We start from the raw sequence: 27,003 nt of genomic DNA, 5'->3' as shown, positions 1-27,003 counted from the left end.
TGTAGAGGTTCTGTTATCTCTGCTGCCTTGATGTCTTCTCATTCTGTCTGTAGAGCAAAGCAAGCAGACTGTTTAGCATTCATTAGATGAGCAAATATGCTGCTCAATAATGCAAACATGAATATGGCCACTGGCTAATGAACAAGTGGCATATGTTAGTGCAGAGAATAAATTGTGCACTGCTTTCCAATGAATTATTTTTAAATCATTAACATGCAGGCTAATGTAATGAATTGTTAATTGATAGCATTATTAACAGCCACCTCTATGATGGATGCTCAATCAGTAGGGCTTTAAAACATATGATCAAATGAGCCTTAGCATACTAGCGCTAGAAATCATCTGCTCTCTCCATCTCCCTCAGTTCTCTATCATACAGTATAAATATATACAGCACCTCCAGTGTATTACAGGCACGCAACAGGTTTGTAACATGTTTAAATGGGTATCATGCCTTTTCAAAATGAAAGTCATTTCCAGAAGCCTCACGTGCCCCCTCTACAGTAAATCAATGCTTACTAACAAGGTTGCCTAGCAACAGTTGCTAAGTTACCCCTTCACCAACCCCCCGATGTTCCACTACAGGCAGCAATACTAATGTTATGTCAGTGTCTAAATATAGAAAGTGTTCTGATTTAGTCTGTCTCCTGAAGCGTCTGCATCTGCCAGGCCAGGAATAGAAGCATAATTTTTTATGCAAGGAACGACGTTCATGTTTGCATGTTGGCTATTTTCAGTTACAGGAAATTAGTAAAGGATATGTACACATGTGAAGTCTGTGATAACGGCAGGCTGCCGTTACTAAGGTGCACTGATGCTTTTTTGTTAACATTCAGAACAGAAACCTTTTTTCTGCCAGCACTTAAAGCATGCATTTCTAACTCTACATTCACATTAGAACATAATTTTTGCTTCCTCACATCACATATATAATAGAAGAATTTGCATCTGAAAACTGTGTGCAGAGCTTTTTTTTTAATGCGTCTAGTCTTAAAGGTACACATACTGTAACCTCTCTAGTCTTTCACAGCAAACGTCCAGAGCCTTTCAAGGCGGCAGACAGGATGAAAAAGCTGACACACAGAAGTTTAAAAAAAAAACAAACAAACAAAAAAAAATCAATACCTATTGTAATGACTTTACATACAGCTTGGAGTGCGTACGCTTCAGAAATGGCAGCAGATCTTAAACGAACAAGACAATCTGACACGTAAAAACAACCTAGGATTGGCATTCTGCCTTATCCTGGATTTGCTGCTGATCTCGTTCTCTCCTACTCTTCCTCCATCTCTCACGATTCCAGTCAATCTGCAGTAGCCACCTACGTGTCTCTGTGTGCAGCATCAACATGGAGACGGATTTAACTTCCCACCAACACTTCCCCCTCAACACAGCAGCTCATCCTGAAAGAAAACCTAAGTGTTAGAGTAGATAGATGAGTAAATATGAAGTGTTGGTGTATTTAGGCGTAAAGTAGATGCCGACAAATCATATATTCAATAGCTAGTACACCAGCCCAGTTACTGAACATATCCAATGTTACGTAATAACAGGGTTATTCAGTAGTTAGCTAACTAAGTGCATTAATGCATTGTGCTTGTGCTTTTGACAAAAGGTCCGCAAGCCGCTGGACAATTTATTGGCTATGAGATGCAGAGTTCTGTCCTCGCATAACATGAAAAAAAGATATTATAAAATCTGGCTAACGTCTTTAATCTCTTTTGATGTGTTTAGACATCAGGCTATTGCATGTCATGCTATCAGAAAAGTTATGCAACAGTTTTTGCTGCACTTCATGTAAACTTGCTTCAATATATTTTCCCTGTCAGGTCCTGATTCTGAAAACATTGTCTGCCATTCATTCACACAATTAAAGAGCCAAATTTTGCTTTGGCCAGTCGGGTGTCTAAATTTAAAGCATTCAGGTATATGACACACTGTGTAATGCATTAAGCTCAAACATATATATACCAACAATACATAGTAAATGAAAAGTTTTATTTTCATAAGTAGTAGTATTTGTATTTTGCATTGTGTTGAGCAACTGTTCAAATACAAACAACTGGCAAATACAAACAAAAACTAATAATCAGAATGTGAAATCTGCTTAAGCTAAGCAATAAGCATTGTTTCCATATAAAAAATACGTAAGCTCTAGTGTCGGCTGTTATTTCTCTGAGAAATACTAGTGACTGTTACACAAAACTTGCATGGATATTACCATCTTTAAAATATGTGATTGTGTGCTGACAAGTTGAAGGGAAATGAAAACCAGCACCAAGCTAATATCACAGACTTAATCACACACACACACTCATTTATCTGCTCCGTTTGTCCATATTAAAACACAGCGGCTCTGACATGTCCATTTAATTTAAATGAAAATCAGGAAACCATGCCAGTAACCACTGCTAGAACTTATGCTAATCAGATAGTAAACCCACACATGCATGCATGCAGACAAACACTTACACACACATTCAAAAACACATTGATTAATGTAAGCATTTCTAAGCTAGGATCATATTGATGCATCCATGCTGTACTATGCAGAATTTCTAGCACTTAATTTCTTTAATAGATTTTGCTCTACATGCCTATTACATGGCCCTGTGTACATACAAGGTGTGGCTCCATCTGACACCTAATGTTCCAGATACATCAGAACAATGACCACGATATAGCACTTTCTGAAGATGTATGAAAGAATATGTTGCAATAAGTGTCAGTTGAAAAGAAAAAAAAAAGAATAAATTATATAATTAAATAATGGCGCATACTACCAACAGAAAAAGAATTATGGGAACCAAGATTGGAACCAAAGTTGTCCAAGAGCTCTAGATGAGCTCTAGTTGCTGCTGTTTTTTATGCTCTTATTTTTTACCAAAATAATCCAATAACTGAACGATTAATTAGTCAGTAACTACACTTAAATGCCAGTTATGTACTGTATGTGACCACATTACCATTATTTAGACTCCATACTGTTGTTATACTAATCAACACTGCTGTAATACTATCAAATGTTCCTGGAACCAGTGCCTTATGCATGCTAGCTGTGCTAACCACAGGCCTCAATAGACAGTGGGGAATGTGGAAAATCACTAAGCCAACCAGTGTGGAGAACGAAGGCTGAAGCTAGGGAAACCGACTCAATTCAAGGAGTTGTTGTTGTTATGAAACAGCTAACATAGCGGGGGGATGTGGGATTGAGTCAAAGCACCTGGTGGAGATATGAGTCGAAATGGAGAGAAACACAAATTTAACCAGCGTATCTGTATTAGCAAGCTAAGTACAGAAGAGCTGTATTTCAAAGGAGTTCACTCAACCATGATAACAGCACATATTCACCCCTTGTAACTAGATGGAAAAACTCCAGTCCTCATGGGAGACCTCACCAAGGGATAGACTGTAATGCAAGCATTGTGTTAAGCAGCAAGAGAGACATTCAAATAGTTAATTTAAGTTGTTAACCAACGCTGCGTAATTATAGCATTTGTGCTGAGAGTAATTTAAATGGTTACCTCTAGTAACAAAGAATAGTGATGTAACAAAACACACAAATTGAGCATAAAGAAACGTCCACTGATTCATTTCATCGCAACAGATTAATCCTCCTGCTCGCTTTTTGCTTCTCTACAAACTTCCATGAGCTGTAACTGTGCTCAATGACAAGCTAAGTGCACATTCTATCAGATAATATATGACACATTGTAAGAAATTCTGCATGTTTAATATGGATGTGATACAGTGTCCACAGTTCAGTTTACTGTGTACATATTGTTTACAGTATCTCTGCATAATTTAGTGTGCATTGCAGGGTATGATAAACCAATTTCCACATACTTACCTTTATGAATGCTTATCTTTAACTAATTTTTCTTTATTTGTTTCAATTGTTTCTTATTTATCATTGAGAAACCAGCAACATAAATAAAATTCCTTGTGAATCCCTTGCAAATCCTTTTTTTCTTACTATCCTTATTTGTACCATTTCCTCATTCTTTGATTTTTTCTTTAATGCATTCCTGTCTGTTTCCTGTCTGCTTGTGAATGTCATGATCACCTTGTATCACTCAGGGGCATTAGTAATAATTGGAATTTAATTTTCTGTCAGCCCCTCTTCAAGGGTAGAGACCCCACTGTTTCTAATGTACAGCTTATAAAGCCATGCTGTATAGCACATGGCAAAATGCAATAGCTTTCTAAAATGAACACAACATTTTCAAATGGAAATATGTGAAATATAAGATAGACATAATTTAATGTATATCCTAATGATGAAATTGGCTGAAAATTGTTTCATCTCTTTCCTTGCTAATCCAAAGAAATTCTTATACATATTGTTCAATGGCCTTTTCTTGAGCTAATCTCACTGCATTACACATATAAAGCCTAGACAGTAGGTAGCTAGCTAAGAGATTGATTATGAATTAAGTGCATTTAGGTTAAATTAAAGATTCACAGCATCTGTAATCAGAGGCAAAAATACAGTGGAAATAAATGCCTGCAATTGGGTTTTGTTACATACAGTAAAGCCAGCAATATAAAGATTAAACCCGTCAGGTTTGGACTTGGTAGCCTAGTGGTTAAGGTATTGGACTACTACAGTAATTGGAAGATTGTGAGTTCTAATCTCAGGTCCACTGCTGGGCCCCTTAGCAAGGCCATTAACCCTTTTTATGCTCAGTTGTATAAAATAGGATTAAATGTAAGTCACCCTGGATAAGGGTGTCTGCCAAATGCTGTAAAAATGCAAAAGCTATATATACTGATAAAACATTTAATCATGCATGAGAATATTTCTGATGGTATGATGAAATAAAGATTGAAACTCCAGTGTAGCATGGTGATGGCAGCATCGAGCTTTGGAGCTGCTTCCCTTCAGCTACACTCGGGGCTTTATTCAAGATAAATATGATAACATTATAAAGACATGATAATGTCCAGTTACAATTAGGAATTTAGTGTGGCACAAAACCTACAGGCCAGTGTCAAAAATGTGACGATCGAGAGGAGTTTCACCTTCCAACATGATAACAACCCAAAGCACAAAGCAAATTCAACCAAGGAATGGATTCAGGAAAGGAGAATCAAAGTCTTGAAAAAGGTCCAGTGCGCAGGCACAAGGCTGAAAACAGCTTGAACATGTTTTGCAAGGAAGCATGAAAGTTCAGCTGTCCAGAGTAAAAAGAGAGAAAAAACTTCTTGCTATGATAAATGCAAAGGGTGATTAGACACAAAGAGTTATCAGAAAAGTATTGCATGCTTATGCAAGCAGGGTTTTATCTGTTTTTTTTTTTTTTTTGTTTTTTTTTAATCATTATTTGATAAAAAATAATTATCAATATAATTATTCCTAAATTATTATTTGTTTTTTCTCTTTCACTTTGCCTTTATTTGACATTATAGACAAAAAACTACATGACATGATTAGTTTTGCTAAATTTCTGGCCTTGCATCACTGAAACTGCAATTAAATAAATAGGTGTAGACATTTTTATCCAGTGAAGTCTCATCAAGGTTGAGGGACTGTTGACTGGCAGCCAAGTTTGGATGTATTCGTCACTGCCATTTCACAGTCGTATACGGGCCAGATGAAAGTGGTAAGTGAGTGCTATCATCAAGGCTTCACATATTTGCTATCTGGGTGGGAACGCAGTACATAAAGATAGCAACGACACCAATGTTAAAACACAGGAGCAGTTCATGATGAGAGTGTGATGCCAGGATGGTGCCTGAACAGGAAAGAAACAATGCTTCACAACAGTCGCTGGGACCCCCCCAAAATTACTGTTACACAATTTGTTACACACAAAACAACACAATCTGCACCTCCAAGCAGGTGCCTTATCTCACACTTCTTAGTCTTACACAAGACAGCATCCATTTTCAGTTCTTTGGATGTTGTCATCACTGTGTTTCGTGTCTCTCCAGGGAAGATGAGTAATTCTGTCAGTTGTAGTGTACTTAAATTGTGCATTTCAGGAGGACGGTGCTGCAGGAGGAGCAGACACTCACTATTATCATATTGATTTGTTCAGAAAACCCTGTGAACCAGGCCTATATCTCCGTGTGTAAAATATAATTCTTCATAAATGCTAGATATTTTCCTCTATATAATGCCTCAGTAACCATGGTTAGTGTTCTACAGTATATTATCCTAGTTTTGTCTTGGTTCATACAGAATAAAATCATCTATGCAGTAAAGCTGAGCTTTCACATTAACAAGCCAAATGATCTTTTCAACAACACTAATGCTAACACATGCAGTGCCGTACAATGATCAATCTTTGTCTGCAATAATTTATGACTGTTTCATTGCTGTTTTGTAATGGCTGTGATATAGCTAATGACAGTCAGTGAGCAGAAATGCCATGAGCTGAGCCATGTCGCAGGAATGAAAGGAAAAATGTGAAGTTAATTGATGCAGACACAACCTTCAAGATAACGAGAATTATATTGCCTTTCCAATCTGTGCCAAGCCACCAGAAACGACATAACTGCAATTAAGTGCCTTAATTGTGAATGTCAGCGATGTGTAGCTCTAAGAGGGTAACAAGTCTGAAGCCATCAAAGAGGTGACAGCTCAGCCAGTTGTTCCCTTTTTTTTGTCCAATTCAGAACGGTCCATAACACAGCAAAGGTTTTAGGAATTAAGTGAGACAAGTGAGAAAGGAAAAAAAACCTCCATAATCTCTTGCACAGAGTTGTAAAATGGGCTGTATTCAGATTTTCTGACTTAAGTCCAAAGGTTACATTAATGAGTTGACTGGTTTTGCACCTCCTTTCTTAATTTTTCAATTTATCTGTGTGTATTTGTCATGAATGTGAGGTTATGACTTTTTCATACAGATTTTTCTTGAGAAGAAGCATCAGAAAACAAGTAGAAAACCTTAAACCAGAAAATAAATTAGTAATAGAAATTAGCTTTCCATTAGCAAAAATCTCTCCACTGTGTAACTCATGCAACTTCTGTATAGCTGTTAAGTAAAGAGTTACGCCTGCGTTCTGAATACCGATGTGTGAAATTTCTGTATTAAATCCTCATTACATGCACTGCAGGCTCAACTCTGAATACAACACTAAATGAATCATTTTTCTCCATACAGCATACTACATATGCATATACTATTATGATACTTTCTATGATTAAAGGATTTATTCACTGTTGCGATAACAGAACATGCTTCTGAGAAAAAACATAATCCTTAATTATGAACTTCACAAACTAGCAGCTGTAGACATTCACTTTTCTTTGTGGCACTGAGGCAAGTAAAAGATGCTTTAAATGTCTGAAAGCAACAAAGAGAATAGGGTGTGTTGGAGAAGAATGAAAGAGAACGATAAAATAGGAAAGGCATAAAGTGTATACCAATGATATTAGCTTGTATTCTGGAGTCACTGCAGCAAATTCCAACAGTGATGTTGTGGCCAGCAGTGCTGTTCATACATAAATCAGAGAAATCTGAACCAGAGTGGAAAGGAAAACAGCAGTATTTACATCAATGTGCCTACACAGATGTAAGCCTGGGACACTATGTTCTGTAGCAGACAACCAAAAGTGAATTCCCAGCAGCAGAGTATAGAGATGGTGTATTGGAAGTTGTGTAATAATTACATATAAAATGCCTTTTATAAAATAAAATTCAGCTTTTATGCTACTGTTTATACAGTAAAGAAAGATGCTCTATAATGCTTACCATATACTGCACTATTCCATTAAAGGAAGGAATCAGCATGTTTCCAACCCAATCTATATCAGACACAATTGTCAAATATTGGCAATTAACAACAATAATAAACTAGTCAGATTTCGCTGTACTGAATAAAGCAAGATAAACACTGTTTCATCACTTAAAACTTTCATTTTCACTTTCATTGTGAAAACGATCATGAATTCTTTATTCAAAAGTGTAAATTAAGAGCTTTATACAATTAGTACAATAATTCTTGTAAGGGAAGAATCTGTGCGTATGCATCTCCCTTACACTCCTTAGGGTTAAGTTTTTGAGTCTAGCCTCTGCTCTGTGTGCATCTGAGTTTCCATTTTTTTAGGAGTCCATGCACTGCTTATTGTCTCTCTAAATTGTCTGTCATCTATGCAATTGTGCCATGCAATGGGTCAAGACATTGTCCTGGGTGTCTCCTGAGTCCCCTGTGATAGACTATGTGCTCCCTGTGACCCTGTGTATGATAAGCAGCAAAGAAAATGGATGGGGTCCAATAGTTGCGTAAAACCCTGTATTGTCATACGAAAAAAGCTTTCGTATGACATTTTCTCAATTTCTGTAGTTCCATAGTTAAACATATATTAAACATTATACCAAGTTTTGAGTAAATATGTTTTCTATTTTATTCTTCATACGTAGAAACACAATACATTTTAAGTATAAACATCCACCTGCTATAGATGTGGAGGACAGAGATAAGCTTTAAAATCCCCAGGGTTTTCTTTCAATCTGTGGCTCACCACAAAGCAGTGCACACACGTGAGCCAGGCATGATGGTGGAACAGTGCCACTGGCAGACTTCTACAACCCCGTCAGACGGGTCTATTCTTCTCAGCTGATGACAGCATGTGTCATTTTAATATTATATTAATATTTGCCTGCGGCAAATACCAGCTCTTGCAAAATATCTTTATAGCTTGTTTTAACATTGCTAGAACACAGGCTTTTAGAAGACATCTATTGTTTATAGTATTGAGAATTGTTCATTATTATATTAAGCGTTGTGATTCAATTATTCATTTTTTATTTGTATAGTGCTTTCACAATAGCAAAATCACTTAAATGAAGCTGCACATAAAGCCAAATGTATATTTACCTGCAGAATCCTGTTGGTTTTATTAATGTCTTAATATTACTTACATTATTTTAAAATTAAAGCACAATGACAGCTGTAGCTTCATGTTTTCCTTCTGATGCTCATGTTGGTTATGTTGAAAACCACAGCTTATGTCATCTGTCATGAGTGAACTTTCACATTCAGCTCTCCCACCCTTTACAAATAATCCCTTAAGTCAGACATAACACATGATCCTGGATGACGATGGTGTGTCGATGCTATATCTACAGACTTTCATGAGAAGTGCATATCCAAAATGGTCAGCTCTTTTCTTCCTCCTGCTTGTAATGCAAAATGCTCACCAGCAGCAGATGTTCATAGTAGATAGTACATTCCTGAAAGAGAAACAGTTCAAAGGTCCTCATAAGATAGCCCTTTTGTACTTACTGGCTGGCAGATAAGGTGATGCTAACCCTTTAAAGCCTGACACAAATAAAGCTTTGTAAAATCATAGTAATGGTGATAGTGAAGATTATAAAATTGTGCAGTCCATGTCACTCTACATCAGAATTAATGCAATGCTCTGTTTTGAGTCTTGCAGCGGTTTGTTATTTTCGCAATTTGAGAATGTCCACTGTTGTGGTTATTATTATTCCCTTGCAGCCAGCACCCAGCTGAGCCCACATGACCCACATGAAACCTGTCCTCAAGGGCATTCTTCTCACCACAGGCCTGCTCTCTCATCACTAATCTATAGTCGTAATAGAAGTGAGTGATCGTGCGTTGCAGGCAAATAACAATGCCTGTGTAAATTACCGGGTAATTGTCCGGACGAGACAAGGGGAACCACTCAGTGCTCAGAAGGCTAGAGGAGCCTGTTTGTTTGGTCATTATGATATAATGATGGTCGTTTGTCTCTGCCTCTCTTTCTGTCCTGCAGAGAAGATCCCAGCAGGATTTAACATTGCTGCTGCTTTATTTAATGTGCCAGGCATGCGTTGTAGAAGGACAGGTCCTTGACACCTGTGGTTACGCAGGTCTAGATAAAAACAGAAAGGAAGGGAGGGATGGAAAGAAAGAGCAGATTGAGCCCTGGTAAAGTAACTGGTAATTGACAAGGTTTGCTGGGGAATTAGTAAAGAGATTTAGATACTTTGGGATGTTAGTTTGTTTACAACAAACCTTTAGAGTCTGCTCACCAGCTAGCAAGTGAGCAGACTCTAAAGGTTAGTTTGTTTACAACAAAATTTAAGAGTATGCTCACCAGCTAGCAAGTGAGCAGAATTAAAAGCTGAGCTACAGTGCAGGAACATGTTTAGTTTGCTAGTATTTCATATATTTAGTATGCAGTGCTTATTATGCACCAGTTGCATACTGGTTTCTTTTAAATGACAAACAATGCTACAATCGTTTTATTTGGGCTTGACTTGCTCTGCAAATACTTTAGAAATTAATATTTAAAGAAACTATGTATGTAAATATTTGAATATGAACAGTACAGTGCCTTGCATAAGTATTTACTCCTCCTTGAACATTTCCACATTTGGTAGTGTTTCAACCTGTAACTGAAGCGGACGTAATTGAGATAAAATGTTACACAAAATAGACAAAAGTCATAAAATAGCAATAAAAATCAATTTCAATAAAAATAGCTAAAAAGTGAATGTAAGTACAGTAAGTGAAGTCACTGTATGTAAATCATGTAATAGCAAAATACACAAATGAAGTCAGTTTTGCATTATGAATGAAAAGTCAGATCTGTTTTTTAATTAAATGTTGTCTGTATATTTGATGTTCCGTTTTATTTAGTTGACCTGATTTGTTGGCTAAATATCTTAATAAAGCAACAGCTTTGCTGCAGATTATAATGTTTAGTAAGAGTGCTTTCATATAAATGATGTTCTCAAGTGCCCAGGACATCATGCTTTAAATCCTCATTCAATCCCATTGTTGACTGAGACGTGATTAGATGAATGATGAGCTGGTAAAACTGTAGCCTAAATGAGTGGCAGCCAATGAAAACCTTTTTTTATTATATTTTCTAATCTAGCAAATTCCGTATATAGTCTGAAAATTAATATTTGAATGTATGGGAGAAAATTATAGTTAAAGTTTCTTCAGCTATGGTGCAGGAGCATCAATGATATCAGCCTGTGTCTGATTACAAACTGAATTATTTATGCTACACAACAACTTGAACAAAGAGTAGCATTCTCTGTGTAAGGACAAGCACAATTAGCTAAAAGTGTTTTAGACATTGTTAGGCAGACTGACTGATTTATCACTTAGTTTGGTAAACACAGTATGAGCTTTGCAGGAACACTGACAAGCAAATAAATAAATGAAGGAAAATGAGTGACTTTTTTTTTTTTTTTTTTCTAAAATACAAGCATTTTATGATTTATTGTCATTTATATTGTGTTCTTAAAAATGATGCGTCAAAGTCTGCAATAGAAACAGAAAAAATAACTAATTTTGGCCAAAACCACATTTTTGTTATGTTTTGTGTTTTGGCTGTTTAGTTGAATTCAGCTTCTCCACCTATGTTAAAGGTAACAAAATGAGACACCGTTTTGTGGAAACTCAAAAAATAGTTTCTGAATTTTTTTTTTCTTGAATTTTTCCACACCAGGAATTTTCTCTGCCTACTGAAAGAACACATAAATCTACTTATATCTCCTCTTATTTCCTTAAAATATATCTCATGATGCATGAAAAGCTTTAAAAGCATGGTGGAGTCAATTTTGGTTGGGCAGAACACAAAGGTTGTCACTGCAGCTCATCTAGCAGTCAGCAAACCTCTCCTTTAAAAGAGCAGTAATGATAAAACACATCTCTTGTTCAAACATTCTGCAGTATGCCTCATTACTTTTGTATATTTTAGTACAGGGTAAAGTACTGATGTTAAAAGAATGCTGATTCATCCCCTGATCCAGATTCATTCTGCTAAATATAAAATAAATCCTCAGCTAAAAAGCAGATTATAAGTCATCCGATTTGTGCTTCCTCATGCCCTGTTCATTCTCTTGAACTGCCAACAAGCTGACATTATGGCAGTGTGTGAAATGAGCAGTTTTGCTTAAAACACTTGTCCATATTCATGGAAAAAACTGTGTGGGATTTTAGCATTACAGATATAGTATAGAGTTTATATACAATGCATATAGAATGTTGTTTTGATAACAGTGCACGCTCACACACACACCTGTACCTGTAAATGTATAGATGAATTCAGCTTTCACGTGTCAAAGTCTAACCTATTGTGACAGTTAGCAGCCCACACACTCATCTCCGCTTTCTTAAACACACTTCATACTTTTATTCCTTTTTCTCCCTTTTCTCCTTCCTCTCCATTTCCCCTTTGCCTCTCTCAGCACTATCACATCCCTTCATCGGTTTTAACCTTCATTTCCCCTCCAATCCATTTCAGTTCTCTTGTTATTTTTTCCATAATTACTTGTTTTATACATCTTCCTCAGATTACTTTTTTCTGATTGTTCTTTCTCCAGCTCAAACCTACTGTTGTCTTCTGTCTTGTTGTATAATATTTTTCATAGCCATATTTATCAAAGTATGCTCTGTGTTAATTTTCTAATGATAAAATACACTTCAGATCATTTCTGCATTTGTATTAGCGACAGTAAAAAAAACTATTTAGTATTGCATAGGACTCACATTAGTATTCAGTTTGCAGTAGTGCTGTCACATAAATTAGGTAATTGATTATAATTTCACCATAAATCGACAACAATTGAATGTTTTCTAAGGGTCTATTAGATTTAGGAAGTTGGAATATGGATCAGATTTGTCAGGGTTTCTCATTAAATTGAGGACATTTTAATATATATGGACTATAATTGTAGTTATGAGAATTTCGCGTAAGTTCTCTATTTACTGCATTTGGCAGACACCCTTATCCAACTTACATTTCATTTGATTTTATACAACTGAGCAACTGAGGAATAAGGGCCTTGCTCAGGGGCCCAGCAGTGGCAGCTTGAGGGACCTGGGATTCAAACACAACCTTTTAATTGGCAGTCTAACACCTTAAACACTAGGCTACCACATCCCCAATCCTGTGGGGTTTTGAGGGGAATTTTATGCAAATCTGACATATGCTTCCTGTCCATTTTAGTAGGAACCCATGTGCACCTGTATATTTATTCAGTCCTCCAATCAGCAAATCAGCAAATGTGGAAACAGCACAGTGCATAAAATCATGCAGATACAGATCTGAGGCTACCATGAGCATAAATTCACAGAAATTGGAGAGTTGATTAGAAAAATTCTGTTTCCATGATAGCCTCAGATTCATCTTCTTGACTGATCAGTGGAACCTGGTCTGTTCTTTTGCTGTTGTAGTTCATGCACCTCAATGCATGACGTTTTATGGGTTCTGAGATGCTTTTTTTCTCACCACAGCTGTAAAGAGTGCTTAACATTTACTATAGATTTCCTGTCCACGCTGACCAATCTTTTCTTTCTCCTCTGTTCACTCTCATAAACAAGGTGTTTGGCTTGCAGACCCTGCACTCACTGCATATTTCTTTGCACTATTCTGTTACCTCTAGAGAATGTTGTGTGTGAAAATCCCAAGAGATCAGCAGTTTCTGAAATGCTCAAACCAGCCCACCTGGCACCAAGCAACCATTTTCCCCAATCTGATGTTTGATGTAAATGTTAACTGAAGGTTTTGATGTACCGTACTGTATATCTACATAATTGGCTGATTAGATAGACTGCAAAAATAAGCTGTTGTACAGGTATTCCTATTAAACTGTACAGTGGTTGTATAACATTTCTTATGTAGTAAGTTAATTGGAAGCAATTTAAATTTATATGGGGTTCAATACTGTATGTATGCCTCATGGTTTCCACTGAATACACCACAGCATCTCATGGGAGGCCTATGGCTTTACATTGAGCTCCATTGGTGATTTATTACAGTCCAATTAACAACAAATGATAAACCAAGTTTCAATACTGGGATACACAGGGCTTAGTTTGCAAGCACCCTGAGCAGATATATTCAAAATAATTCCCATTTGCAAATATCATAGTCAAAACATTACTGATGTGAGACAAGGAAAACTAGAGGGGTTTCCAGACAGTGTCAGTTAATATTGGAGAGTTCAAAACACCTATGCAAATGTCGATTGGCTCATCTTATCCTTTTTTATTATTAGCAAAGATATTTCATTTGAGTACTGGTAGCGGAATATGAGGCATAGTCCAATATTAAAATGTAGGGCTCCTAGGCAAAATTCGTAAAGGTTATCAGATCTGATATTTATATTTTGGTATTTTCTATCTCCCCGTCTCCTGCACACCTCTGCAGTTCTTTCCCACCAAAGGTTTGAATACCTCTGACCTGAAGGATGAACTCTCTCAGATGGTCCTTCTCCTTTTCACAGTTCAGTGAGATCATGAGACCCAGAGATGGAGAATAACAAATCCTACAGATATCCAGGCATGAAGTATAGATTGTCTGTCCTGACCCTTACCTTAGCACTTTTGCAATCCAACGTGAGTAGACTTGAACAAATTCTTATTATTTTCTAAAGTACAAGAGGAACAGAAATAGAGGTAATTAACTGTTGCTATCTAAAGCGTTTATTGGATCCTTTGCTAAAATGATGACAAGAAGTTGTAGCTAACACGTAAGTGGAAGAAATTACAGGTCACAGAAAAAGGTTTCCTAGAGAAACCTTTAGCTTCTGGTCTGCTTTGACTTTCTGAGTTGTTTTTCACATAAATGGCTGTTAATATCTTGGCACTGATTTTTATAGCATGCCTTCTGGTCATTAGTTGCAGTAAATTGTTAATCAGTTTCATGAGTCAGAGCTGCTGTTGCTGTGAGGGCAGGGACATTAACATCCTTATAAATGAGCATCGGTCTTTGATCTCTTGATTGGCACAGTATATAAATTAGTGCGTTCATTTCTTATTGCAGGGCTATAGCCAGAGGATCTGAAGCCAGAATCAGTAACTGAGAAAATATCTTCAGTAATGCTATAGCAATTAATAGTGCTAGAAGAGTCAACTATCAACAACAGCTGAAAGAAAGTTGGGAGGGGGTGAATGATGCAAGCTGGAGCTATGATATGAAACGTGAGCTGTTGCATCTAGCGAAAAAGAGACAATATACCCAGTTAGGCTTAAACAGCCAAACAGACTCAATTAATGAAAAAAAAAAAAACAAAGCAATTAACTTGAAAGCATAAATTAAAAAATTCTGGAATCTTCATTTTGAGAATGATTGCTTAGCTTTCTACAGTAACATGGTATCTTTATATTTAAGTAGGATTAATATATTTCAGTGTATTGTTGCTTGAGAAAAAATTTAATTAGCTTGTCTCTTTTTCCTCCACTGTTATTTTCTACTTTATGTTTTGAACAGAATTGCTATTAAGGTCCCCACTGTGTTTAACCACAGTGCAATCACTGATCATTTTATATTGGCTTTACGTGCAATAGCTTCCAGAAATAGTTCAGAAAGATGATTTCACTGGTACACAGTACAAGTATAGTCTCTTTGAAATAACTACAATTTAAGTGTGCAATGCCTATTCCTTCCTGGTGTATATTCTTAGAGAGAGAATGTGAGAGAGAGAGAGAGAGAGAGAGAGAGAGAGAGAGAGAGAGATTATTCTGAGATGCTTTTCTGTTCTGTCTTTACAACCGTTTGTGAGCAGAACTTTCTGGCTATTCTTCTATCACCTTCTATCATCAAGGCTTCCTACAGTACTATCACTCGTTCTTTTTCCTATTTGCATAAACTCTTTATAAACTTTATAAACTCTAGAGGCTGGCAGTTTCTGAAAAATTCAAATCATCTGGCACCAACAACTATGCGACAGTCAACACCACTAACATCACAGGCATACTCCTCTACTTGTCTTTCATATTCTTTTATTGTAATAATGGCTCTGTGACCTTTCGTCTATTATATGGAATTGTTTGGTATTGACTTCTGCATTTTTTGGCCCGTATGACGTTTGATGCACAAACCATGTCTGAACATCTGCTAATCCCTGCCATGAACTCTGACCTTAACTTTTGCAGAACAAAAAGGTCTGGAGTAAAAAAGAATATTTTACCAGCATATGCTGCAGGTGTGCTTGTGCAATATCCAACCATTTTATTGGTAATAAAAAATGTTTATATAACTAGCTTGTACAACACACGTGTTTTCTTATGAGCTTTTTTGGTGTTTATTTGTTGTGGTTAAGTTTGAGCCTCAGAAAACTAGCCTTTTGTATAGTATTTAAATTTAAGTATCCCACCACGTTCCATCTGTTTAATCAGTTGTCTTGGCTTTCAATAGTCTCAGCTGGCTTATTCTTGGTTGGAATAAAAACCTGCACCCACACCGACCCTTTCTTGATAAAATTGTACACTCCTGTTCTAAACATTCTACTTCTTCTATATTTTTTATACGATGTATTAGTTACCAGACATAAGAGCTGTACTGAATGGTTAACATTCAGTAGCCTAAATTAAATTTTTCCTTTTTTTTACTTGTTTGGATAAACTAATTTAGTTGGTTTAGTAGATTAGCATAAATTTAATTACAAACCATTGTTGGAGTTAACATTGTGATATAACCTTTTGTAGTAAGAAAAGTTCTCGGCAGGCGGTAATCTAATCACATTTCTGGATCAAAGTGGATTTGAAAATGACAATGGCAAAGATTTTCAGTCATTTTTCCCTGTTGTACCACTGTAAAATAACCTATTATTTTCTGGCCAATAGTGATTAAGCACAAATGGAATTAATGGCAATATCCCCAATTAAATTAGTATATGTTTTAGTACAAGAGTGATTTATTTCCATCTGCTTCTTTATCCTTTATAATATTTACCATAGATTGTTAGTTCCTCTGAGACCATGCAGTATTTCAAAATGGAAAAGAACTCTGAATACAAATCAAGGCCCATATTAAACCTATTTGCTTCTACATTAATCGGATAAAAGTACCAATTGCTGCTGGGTGTGTGAATGCATGTGCCAGTCCATTATCCTAAAGTAATAAATCAGCAGTAGCAATCAGAAAAATTAGTAGATTCTCTGTAGATTCTAACTCAGCATCGTTGCATCCCAACTCAAAACTAAAGGGACTTAGGGATTGTAGACGGTACATAAAGCATGCTATCTCTCATCATAATATTGCAACTGTAATGAGTCTGTCTGTGTTTCTGTCCTGTTTCTGTCTGCTGTCTTTCCCTGTGGCTAATTGTTTGCTCCGCCCACTCTTTGGTTTCCATGGACATTAATTGTACTCCTTCTCTCCTTCAGGTGTGTTGTCTTTGTCTCTAATTAGTTCTGCTCTGTGATTGGTTCTTGTCTGTTATTTATACCCTGTTTGTTCACTTCCCTTTTGTTGGTCGTTATAGCATTGTGCTTGTATGTATGTTGTGGATGTTCCGGTCTCCTTTCTGCTCTGGTTTGTCTGCCCTGTATTCTGCTCTGGTTTGTCTGCTTGTTTGTATTGCCTGTTTCTTGTTTTGGTTCAGTAAAGTCTAAAAATTGCATTTGGATCCTCACTCGCCTTTGTCCAACATCGTGACAGCAACTGTTCAGTGTGCGCAGCGATACCTAACTCCCTATTCTGATTCCAGTGCTCACTATTACTTTTCCTTTAATATCAGTCAAGATCAGACAAGCCCCTGCAGAAATCCTGTTTTTATCAGTCACACTGATTGTCAGTTGGCTGTAAGTAATTGGGGTTGTTCCAGTTTGAGCCTAAATGAGCCGCAACGTTGGATGAAAATGGAGAGAAGCGTTAACAGTAGAACAATAGATGTTGAAAAACTCACATTCTAGAGCAGACTATTTTCTTGGAAGTTCTTAAAGCCTTGTAGATCTTCTGGTAAATTCAAACACAGAAAACTTTATTTCTTAACTGGTTTATTCACAGCAGCAGATTGCAAATCTTTTAACAATGACTTCAAAGGCAAATTATTTTCATTTTGTTATGCAGAGCTTTCAAACTAATCAAGAAATGTGAAAATGTAGTTACCTATCTCGCAACTTTCAAGCATTCTAATAAATAAATAAATAAAAAATAGAAAGAATAGTGCACCTCTTATTATCTGTCTGTTATTATCAGAATAGTGCACATTATCTATCTATTCAAAATGATTTGTATTCAGCTACTGTACATCCCTATTTTAATGACATAGTAATTTAGTTTGGTCCAATAAAACATTTTAAATTGCTGATTCTTTTAATTAAAAAATAATTACTGTATAGCATGCAGTATAAAATTGGGATAAAGTGAATATTTGCAATTTACAATCACAGATAAAAGAACATTTACATGTATCATAAAAATGTCTCACTTTTATTCATTTAATGTTTTTTCAAAATTTCTGTAATTATAAATGTTTGCAAATTTTACGTATTTGTGTGCTTTTATCAATAAAAAAATTATCCATATTTTTCCCTTTTAAATGACTGAAAAAGATGATGCACAATTAATGTTTGGATTATTCATTTGCTGATAAAAGCATAAATGTTTCTGTAAAGCTGCTTTGTGAAAATAAAAAAAATATCTGTTTCATTGAGAATATTTTTTTAATAATGTACATGATAAATACATATGTAAACATACAGAATGGCACACAGACTAATATGTGTGTATTATTTATATATACCGTGACAGGTACACAAAGACCCAGGATGTGATGTGAGTTAAGAGATGAACATCTCGGATGCAAGGTATAAATTAGTGTATGAACATGTGTTTAAAGCCATAATCAGGCAGAAATCCTGTTCATGTGCACTTAACTGAAGTCACATTTGTTGACAGTAAAGTCAACCTCCTATATTTTATATTTTAAAGTTTTTACATGTAAATAATTGGATAAATGATTATTATTATAACTTGCTGTTCTTTATCTATTGCTATTCTGATATTTCTAATTGGTATTATCATATGTGTTTGTTGAACATTCCAGGCCCCCTTTGCTGTTATAATCACCCAAACTCTTCTGGAAAAGATGTTCACTATGAAATTGTATTTTAGAAAAGCATAGTTAGGTGTTGACAAACCTTTGGCTATATAGTGAATACATGTACGCTCATTGTATGTTCAGATTTTTCCATATGCAGCTTTCATGATTAAGGGTCATAGTGTGCAACTTGTATCTTTTATAGCATATTAAACACCCTTCAAATTAGGGAAGTGACATTCTTCCTTGTCTTCTGATTTATCTCAGTTAAATTTAATTCAGCACAATCTAAATGATAAAATGGGTACCATGTTAGACATTAAGGTCTAATAGATCTGTGTAAAAACAAGTAAGTTTGTACTAAAGCCTTACAGTATACCAGCAGCATATAGTCCATATTAGCGATCTGTTCAGGAAATCTAGATTCCAGACTTGTGGTTTTATTTAGGAGGAAAAATAAGAAAAGAAATGTTTCAACAGGTTACATATCAAGTTAGAGAACGATAGCCTGGAGTAACGTTGAATAATTTTCCATACTATATACTGCGCTGTGCTTTTGATGCATTAGTAGAGTGCTACAGTAAAAGACATCAAAGTCTGCAGAACTGGCCAACAGAGGTTGTGTAGTATTAGCTGTGTCTACTGAGGCTCATAGCTGTGTAATAGAATGAGTCAGTATGTGTGGCTAACTATGATTGAAAGGACATTTACTGGCCTTTTGGTACATACCCACAGCATAACTCTTTTTACACTCCATTATCAACAAAATAAATCAAAATGTAATGTGTGCTGTGTTTTACAATCTTGCCTGTTGGTATTGGCAGCTCAGTGGTATGAACAGATGTATGAGTCTGTGTGATGTGTGTATGTGTGTGCACTTAAGAGCTCTTAATCTTGACATGCTTCAATATTAATGAATGATTACAACATCAATTTTATTCCCAGGCTCTACTATTCTCTTCGCCATATTGAACAAGGCACCCTGAGGCATTGAGTGGGCGTGGCTAAAAGGTCAGATGACAATATTAATATTGCTATCCATGTGAGGATATAATTGACATAATTACTAATGCAGTTAATAAATGCTGTGTCTAAACATAACCCTAAGCTTAACCTTTTAGGTATTATAAACACTGCAGGGTTTTTTGTGTTAAAAAAAGCAAAACAAAAAAAAAAATAGATTTTTGTGGATTTTTTTTTTGTGGACTATTTTTGTGGATACACACACACACACGAGTGCACACTTAGGAAGCATAACTGCTAATCCATGGTTTTATTTTTTTTAAACTCATGTTTTATTAAAGTGGATAGCAAGTTGAAGGAACATCAAGATATCGGATCCTCACTGAAATGTTTTCAGCATGGGGTCTTGAATTTAGAAAAAATGCTGTGAAATAGTTTGGCACTCAATTCGCAGTCAATTTAAAGTCATCTCAAGTGTACAGAAAGAGTTGCAGGCTTATTTTCCTTCATCTTTGCCCAGCAGAATGAAAAAGCACACAGCAGAAGTTGTAGTCTTCTGTGGAGTGCCTGACTTCATATGGAGAGTGAGGCGGCATTCCAGTAATGTTCTTAACACACCCTTATGCACTTCCCTTCGCCACTTAGCCCTGAGGGAAACCCTTTCAACATCTTAAGGGCTGTTTCAGCTCAAGTGAAGTTTCTTAGGTCACCTTTTGGCCGCAGGAGGCCTCAGGGACTCTGAGTAAACTGACTGCAAATTTTTGGAAACAAGTTTTTTTTGGGAAACCAAAAATGATTGTGAGCTGATGCACTTTACTTTTAAGACTAGTACAAATTTAAGATCAAATTTAAAACATCTGACTTATTATGTGCATATTATGTAGACAGCTATACAATTTCTACACAGTAGCCAAAAGAATTCCTTTAGATTTTTCTGTTAGCAAGCCAGCCTGTACAGTAGGTTGGTATATATTCTTTATATGCTAGAACAACAGGTTACCATTCATTGACATGCCATTTGCATTAAGTTTCTCTCAACAGTATGCCATATGACTTGTACAAATGATTCCCCTGACCAATCCAAATCCAAGGCAAATTTGTTCTGATCTTTTTTTTGTTCTGATCTACTTTAATTCCCTTACTTTCTTAGCTTTACTTAATACTTCTTGCATTTTTTTCCATTTATACATGATCATCATTAATTATGTATAGAGTCATTAATAAGAAACTAATGCTCAGAAGAAAGTAGCAGAGATTGATTATAGCTCTGATATGTCTACATAACTAATACAGTTATTTTCTTTGCTAATCTGAAGATATTTTTTAAATCAGTGTGTGTAAATCTCTACATTTTCTGATCAGAACTACACACCCACAAAATATAGACAATAACCAGAACTAATGACTTATAGAGCTAATAGAGGTCACTAGTGTAAACATAATTAACAAAGAAGCTAGTTGCTACACTAGCAAGGAATTACACAGATATTCATCTTTATCAGAAAGGAAATCAATTCATCAACACTTGCTGCATTGTGGTTTAAATCTCTTTTCCCTGATATATATTTTTGTAACCAATTGCGCAACAGATTTTGTTTACACCTCCGGATTGTAACCTGATCAAATTTACGCCTGGAGTCTAATGTCTCTCCAGGTTGCCAGATCAGAATCTGTGATGTCTAATCTTCAAATTTGTTGATAGCATCTATGCACCGACAGCCTGTGTTGTTACTAAATTTAAATAATTTTGTGCTGCAAAAAAAAAAAAAAACTGTAGTTAATCAAAAGTTGTTGCACCAAATAAATGTTGCATGGCATTTTTGAATCTGTTTAAATGAATCAACTTGATCAGGTCTATGTGTCTTTTTTCTGAGTTGGACATGTTTTGGTTGTCTAATGGTGCTTTGAGCGATGAGTGCATTTACACTCATGGCTAAAATGCTCTTCAGACCTGAGGAATTGCCTTAAGTCATTTCATATAAATCTGTTTTAAATGCATATTATAAACATTTGCTTGTGACATTAACTCTTTCATTTTCATATTGATGATACCTAAGATATTTTAATAATACCAGATGAGTGCTACATAATTTAAATGATCAAGCATTAACAGATTCCCTACCAACAAGTTTTGTTTTAGAAGAGTTTGCTTTTTCTTTACATTACACTTATATCTGAGGAAATAGCTTGTAAATATGCATAACAACACTCTCACTTGTCACCCAAATAACCTGGTACTCTGTATCTATTGTCATTGTGACATAAATTGCAGAAATTCCTGTATATCTGAATATCAGGCATGTTTGGAAAAGACAGATGTTGATATATAAAAATGATAAGTTCCATTTCACATTCTGCTTTTCTATATCTGTGATATATTTTATTTTTAATGTTAGCATATGACTAGTAAGCTAGTTAAATATAGTTAAATTAGCTTGCATTCTTCACTTTTTCACTAACATTAGCAATGTTAACTTGTAGGTAAGTAGGTAAGATTATGACATGGTGTTATGTTAATGTCTAATATCTAGCACATTAACCATAATAAGGTCAAAATGTAGACCCAGAATTATAATATCACGCTCCTTGAAAATAGCAGAATACCAAAAACCCAACTAATTCTGTACATAAGAAATAGTATATCACTGTATTAAGCATAATATAACACTGTATACTGTAAACTGTTTATACAGTCATATTAACAAAATAACTATGTTTGGGATATGTTAGACTATGTTGTTTGAACTTGCATATTCAGTTTTTGTATATTTGTATATTTGTGTGTTTTTTTTTTTTTTTTTTTTATTTGTATTTGTTCTATTTCATGCAGCAAGGAGCATTGCCACCTTATTGCCAGCTTCAGGGTCCTTGTGTCATGCCGGAAACATTGGTTTCCTCCAGGTTGTCCAGTTTCCTCCCACCTCCCAAATATATTCCAGTAGGTGGACTGGATAAACTGAATTGCCCCTAGGTATGAATGAGTATGTGACTGGGTGTGATTAATGGACTGCTGTCCCAGACTAGTCATGACTTGCATTCAGATTCATTGAGGCCCTGACTAGAATTAAGTCAAGATGAATGGGTTAATTAATGTAGAACAATTATTTACTATTTTATACCTAACTGCTGATTGCATAATGAAGATACACATAGACTAAGCATTATACTGTAGGCTGGCCTCTCAGTTTTTCATACTGAGAATTACGTAAATATGTTTGCCTAAATGCTTACTCTTTTCAGCTAGATTGTGCCATAATGGTGAGTGTGAACCCCTAGCCTGTTAGTGCCCTAATCTAATCAGAGAGCAGGACCGTCCTACTCACTGTGTTCTTTCCTAATCAGCCATTCCCCTCTATTTTCCCCTCTTTTCCCATTGCTCGTTAACTTAATGGGCTTTTTGCAGAGAAAAAAATCGTCGTAATGATTTTCTCAAAGTCAGGGCAAAGATCACACGCTGTTCTTGGAGCTGTCCTGATAACTTTGAGGCTGGGTTTCAAGTTCACAAGTGTGTCATTGCTCATTATAAATGTGCATTTGTGTTTTTTTTGTTGTGTTGTTCATTTTTTTTGTTTCTTATTGTTATGTTTTGTTTTTTGTTTTTTTTTGTTGTGGGTGTTAAATAGAAGAAAAAATAGACAAGTGTATAATGTATAATCTCTTACCTATTATAACCTATTGTGTATATTGTCGTGATTTACGGGCCAAGCCCCTGCATAAAAATGCCATTAAGTTTCTTTTGACTGAAACAAATTTATGAAGGTACAAGGTTACTATTTCCATTAGGATTTCACACAACTAATTTCTGCAGAGGTAACTCTCTCTCTCTCTCTCTCTCTCTCTCTCTCTCTCTCTCATTCTTTCTGTAAATGATTGTGTTTTGGCATTTGCCATACTCTGTCCTGAGGTCACGGTAATTCTTTAGTCTCACAAGACACTGCCCAAAATAAAATGGGTGTTAGGCGCCAGTGTGGATGCGGATAGGGGCATATCTCTGCTGCACTAACTCATTCAGCTCTCCATACATCTCAATGAGACTGTGCAATCCAGACATCTATTTCATTTTGTCTACACTGTGTAGAAGAGAAGCTCATTTAAGACAGGGCGACATTAAGGACAGGTATACAGAAATAGAGAGAAAGAGGAAGTAAAAGGTAAAACAAAAAGGGAAAAAGAAATGAAAAACCTTGGTGGTATTACTATCGTTACATATATGATGCAATGAGAAAGGAGAAAAAATAAGGTAGATAGATAGATAGATAGATAGATAGATACCTTTCTCAGCTGATTGATGTCCTTCATATTTACTCAGTCATTTCTCAGTTTGTATAAGTAAATGCCAGCATCTGCCCAGAGCTGTAAACGCCATACTCACAGTAGCCTGCAGCCTTAATAAGCCTTCTGCCACTCATCCTTTCATATGTCCATCCAAATTCATCCTTTACTGAGAGACAGGACAAACTACTTTCACAATTATTTATCACTCATAGAACCCATTTCCCTGTTTGTGAAATTTGAATGAATACATCATATGGTATATGACTTCTGGCAGTAATAATAAGTACTGTAAAGAGATGATTGGCAGGAGCTGCAGCCAGTCACCAGAGAAAGAAGAAAAAAGAAATAGGACTCAGGACTGATGAAGTGGAAAACATATGCTGAAAATGAATGGAATGCATTTATTTGCTCTCTGTTTTGTTTGGAAACAATGAAATGAATGAAATGATTGTTGTATAATTATTTGTATGTATGTATGTATGTATGTATGTATGTATGTATGTATGTATGTATGTATGTATGAATAAATGTATTGTTGTTTGTATAACTGCTTTTTTATTGTTCAACCTAGGTTAAATCAGGTGACAAGGCAATTCAAGCCCCATGTTTGCCTGATTTGTGTCTTGTAATCTTCTGATAAGGATTTTACAGCTGTATGGCTGTAATACAAGTATAGATTATTATTGTGGTAGTAGAATTGATTATTCTTATTATTATTCTTATTATTAATATTTCTTTCCTTTACTGACAGCTATATTCAAATGATAGTTCCTTACTATATTTTTGCATTTTATGCAGACAGCCACACTAAGGCATTTTCTTTATTAAACATAATTGGACACAAATATCTCAACCTCTTATTATCAGCAGATAAGGATGACCTTATCTAGTAAATACCACATATTGGATGTTTGAATGTGTCCTTTCATGTGGGTGACACACGCAGTGCCTTATCACTACACTGTGCACTTCTTTATGCAAAAAGGATCTAGAATACTAAAAGCCAAAGAAAAGCACAAAAGGCCTGAGGGTGAGACAGACAGAGCCATTTGCTAAAAGGTCTACAAATTTCTAATGTTTGAATGTGTTATAAGTAAGAGAAAGGCATAGAAGTTTGCCAAGGTCATATATGAATGACTGAACTGTAAAACTCCTCAGTCTGCCATTTCTTTCTAATGAGAATCCAGAAGCACAGCAGAGCCAAAGTACGAAATGAAGCATGTCGTTGAACTAGAGATTCTAATTTACCTTCCCTGTTGTTGCTATTGCGGGATTTATTAAACAGAAGTACAGAAATAGCAATGGAAAGTAACTACAGTAAGAGGGAACAAGAACAAGAAAGAGCTATCAAATTTGAAGCTACATGAATTAATAGATATGCAAAGGGTGTTACATAAGCTCTGCTTTCAAAAGACTCTAACAATAACAGCAGCCGCTCTCAAAGTGACACTCATTGACTACACAGTTACTAATTTACCTCCAGCATGTGTCGCTTCTGTACAGACTCTCAGTTCTCGTTTGCAACTTATTTCCTCAGTGCCTAAGCAAAATCCATGCTTCAGTTAGTGCAGTTTGCATAGGACATGCAGTATTTAAGCAGCATGATAACACAATCAGTGACAATGCAGGCATGTACATCTGCAGTGAATGTGTGTGTATGCGTGTGTGTGTGCGTGTGTGTGTGTGTGTGTGTGTGTGTGTGAGAGAGAGAGAGAGAGAGAGTCTGTGTGGCCCACAGGCATAACTCTGCAGTAGGACTGTTGTAAAGGTCAAAACATTGGGTTGTGCCAGGACAATAATAATTACTAAACTCTTCCAAACACACACAAACACTGATACATGAGCATTTATCTGGTTAAAGGAGAAACTAAAAGTGCAATAAAAATCTTCCTAGCTTTGTACCAGACATGTTTTATTCCCAAAAATATTCTGTTGTTTTAAAATGACACAAATACATTTCCAGTACCAAAAAATTAAGAGAAAATCAACCTAGTGAAAAACATTAAGTATGCCAGGTATTTGTCCAAATAAATATTTCCAAATCACACACAGTGCTCCTGGATGTTACTGAAGATGAGGAATGAATGACTTTCAGATACAGTACATAAAGACTCAGAACAAAGAGCATAAAAAGCAGAACAACAGCTTGTCATTTCAAATCAACATATTTTTAAAGGAGGTTTTTAAACATGTTATTTATTTATTTATTTGTTTATTTGTTTATTTATTTATTTATTTATAGTTAATCTATGAAAATTTGTTGTGCAACAGTTGTGTTAATATTCATTTTGATGTCCAAACTGTTCTGTCTCAGTATTATGAATATGAATGATGGTCGAGTTTAAACTTATTCATACACAAACACAAACACAAGTTTAGGCTGTTAAGTGCAGAGGAATGCATATTCAACCTTATTAACACACTGTGGAGAAGGTGAAGCCTAAATGGGTTTAATTAATGTCTCTTGATTCTATGGTTATGCCTGTGAACACTCATATCTTATTTGCTGTATCTAATATAAACTCGCATATAACCTACATTTATATTAGGTGTATAAAGATGATAGAGACAAAAGTACTAAGTAGTAGTAGGTTTTACAGCATGATTAATAATCAGTGTCAGTATTTACAGTGGGGGGGCACGGTGGCTTAGTGGTTAGCACGTTTGCCTCACACCTCCAGGGTTGGGGGTTCGATTCCCGTCTCCGCCTTGTGTGTGTGGCGTTTGCATGTTCTCCCCGTGCCTCGGGGGTTTCCTCCGGGTACTCCGGTTTCCTCCCCGGTCCAAAGACATGCATGGTAGGTTGATTGGCATCTCTGGAAAATTGTCCGTAGTGTGTGCGTGTGTGAGTGAATGACAGTGTGTGCGTGTGTGTGTGCCTTGCGATGGGTTGGCACTCCATCCAGGGTGTATCCTGCCTTGATGCCCGATGACGCCTGAGATAGGCACAGGCTCCCTGTGACCCGAGATAGTTCGGATAAGCGGTAGAAAATGAGTGAGTGAGAGAGAGAGAGAGAGA

General features: G+C 36.0%; 1 long non-coding RNA gene across 1 annotated transcript; it reads right to left on the bottom strand.

The window, feature by feature from the left end:
- Positions 1-24,057, bottom strand: LOC132853984 (uncharacterized). Its single transcript, XR_009649214.1, has 3 exons — positions 23,982-24,057; positions 1,222-1,403; positions 1-47 (listed from the first exon to the last, which is right to left on the bottom strand). It is a non-coding gene; the product is annotated as an uncharacterized LOC132853984 (long non-coding RNA).
- Between the last annotated feature and the right edge of the window lie 2,946 nt (positions 24,058-27,003).

Source organism: Tachysurus vachellii, chromosome 11 (assembly GCF_030014155.1).
Source record: "Tachysurus vachellii isolate PV-2020 chromosome 11, HZAU_Pvac_v1, whole genome shotgun sequence".
In the NCBI taxonomy this organism is placed as follows: domain Eukaryota; kingdom Metazoa; phylum Chordata; class Actinopteri; order Siluriformes; family Bagridae; genus Tachysurus; species Tachysurus vachellii.
This window is presented reverse-complemented; position numbering and strand designations above follow the sequence as displayed.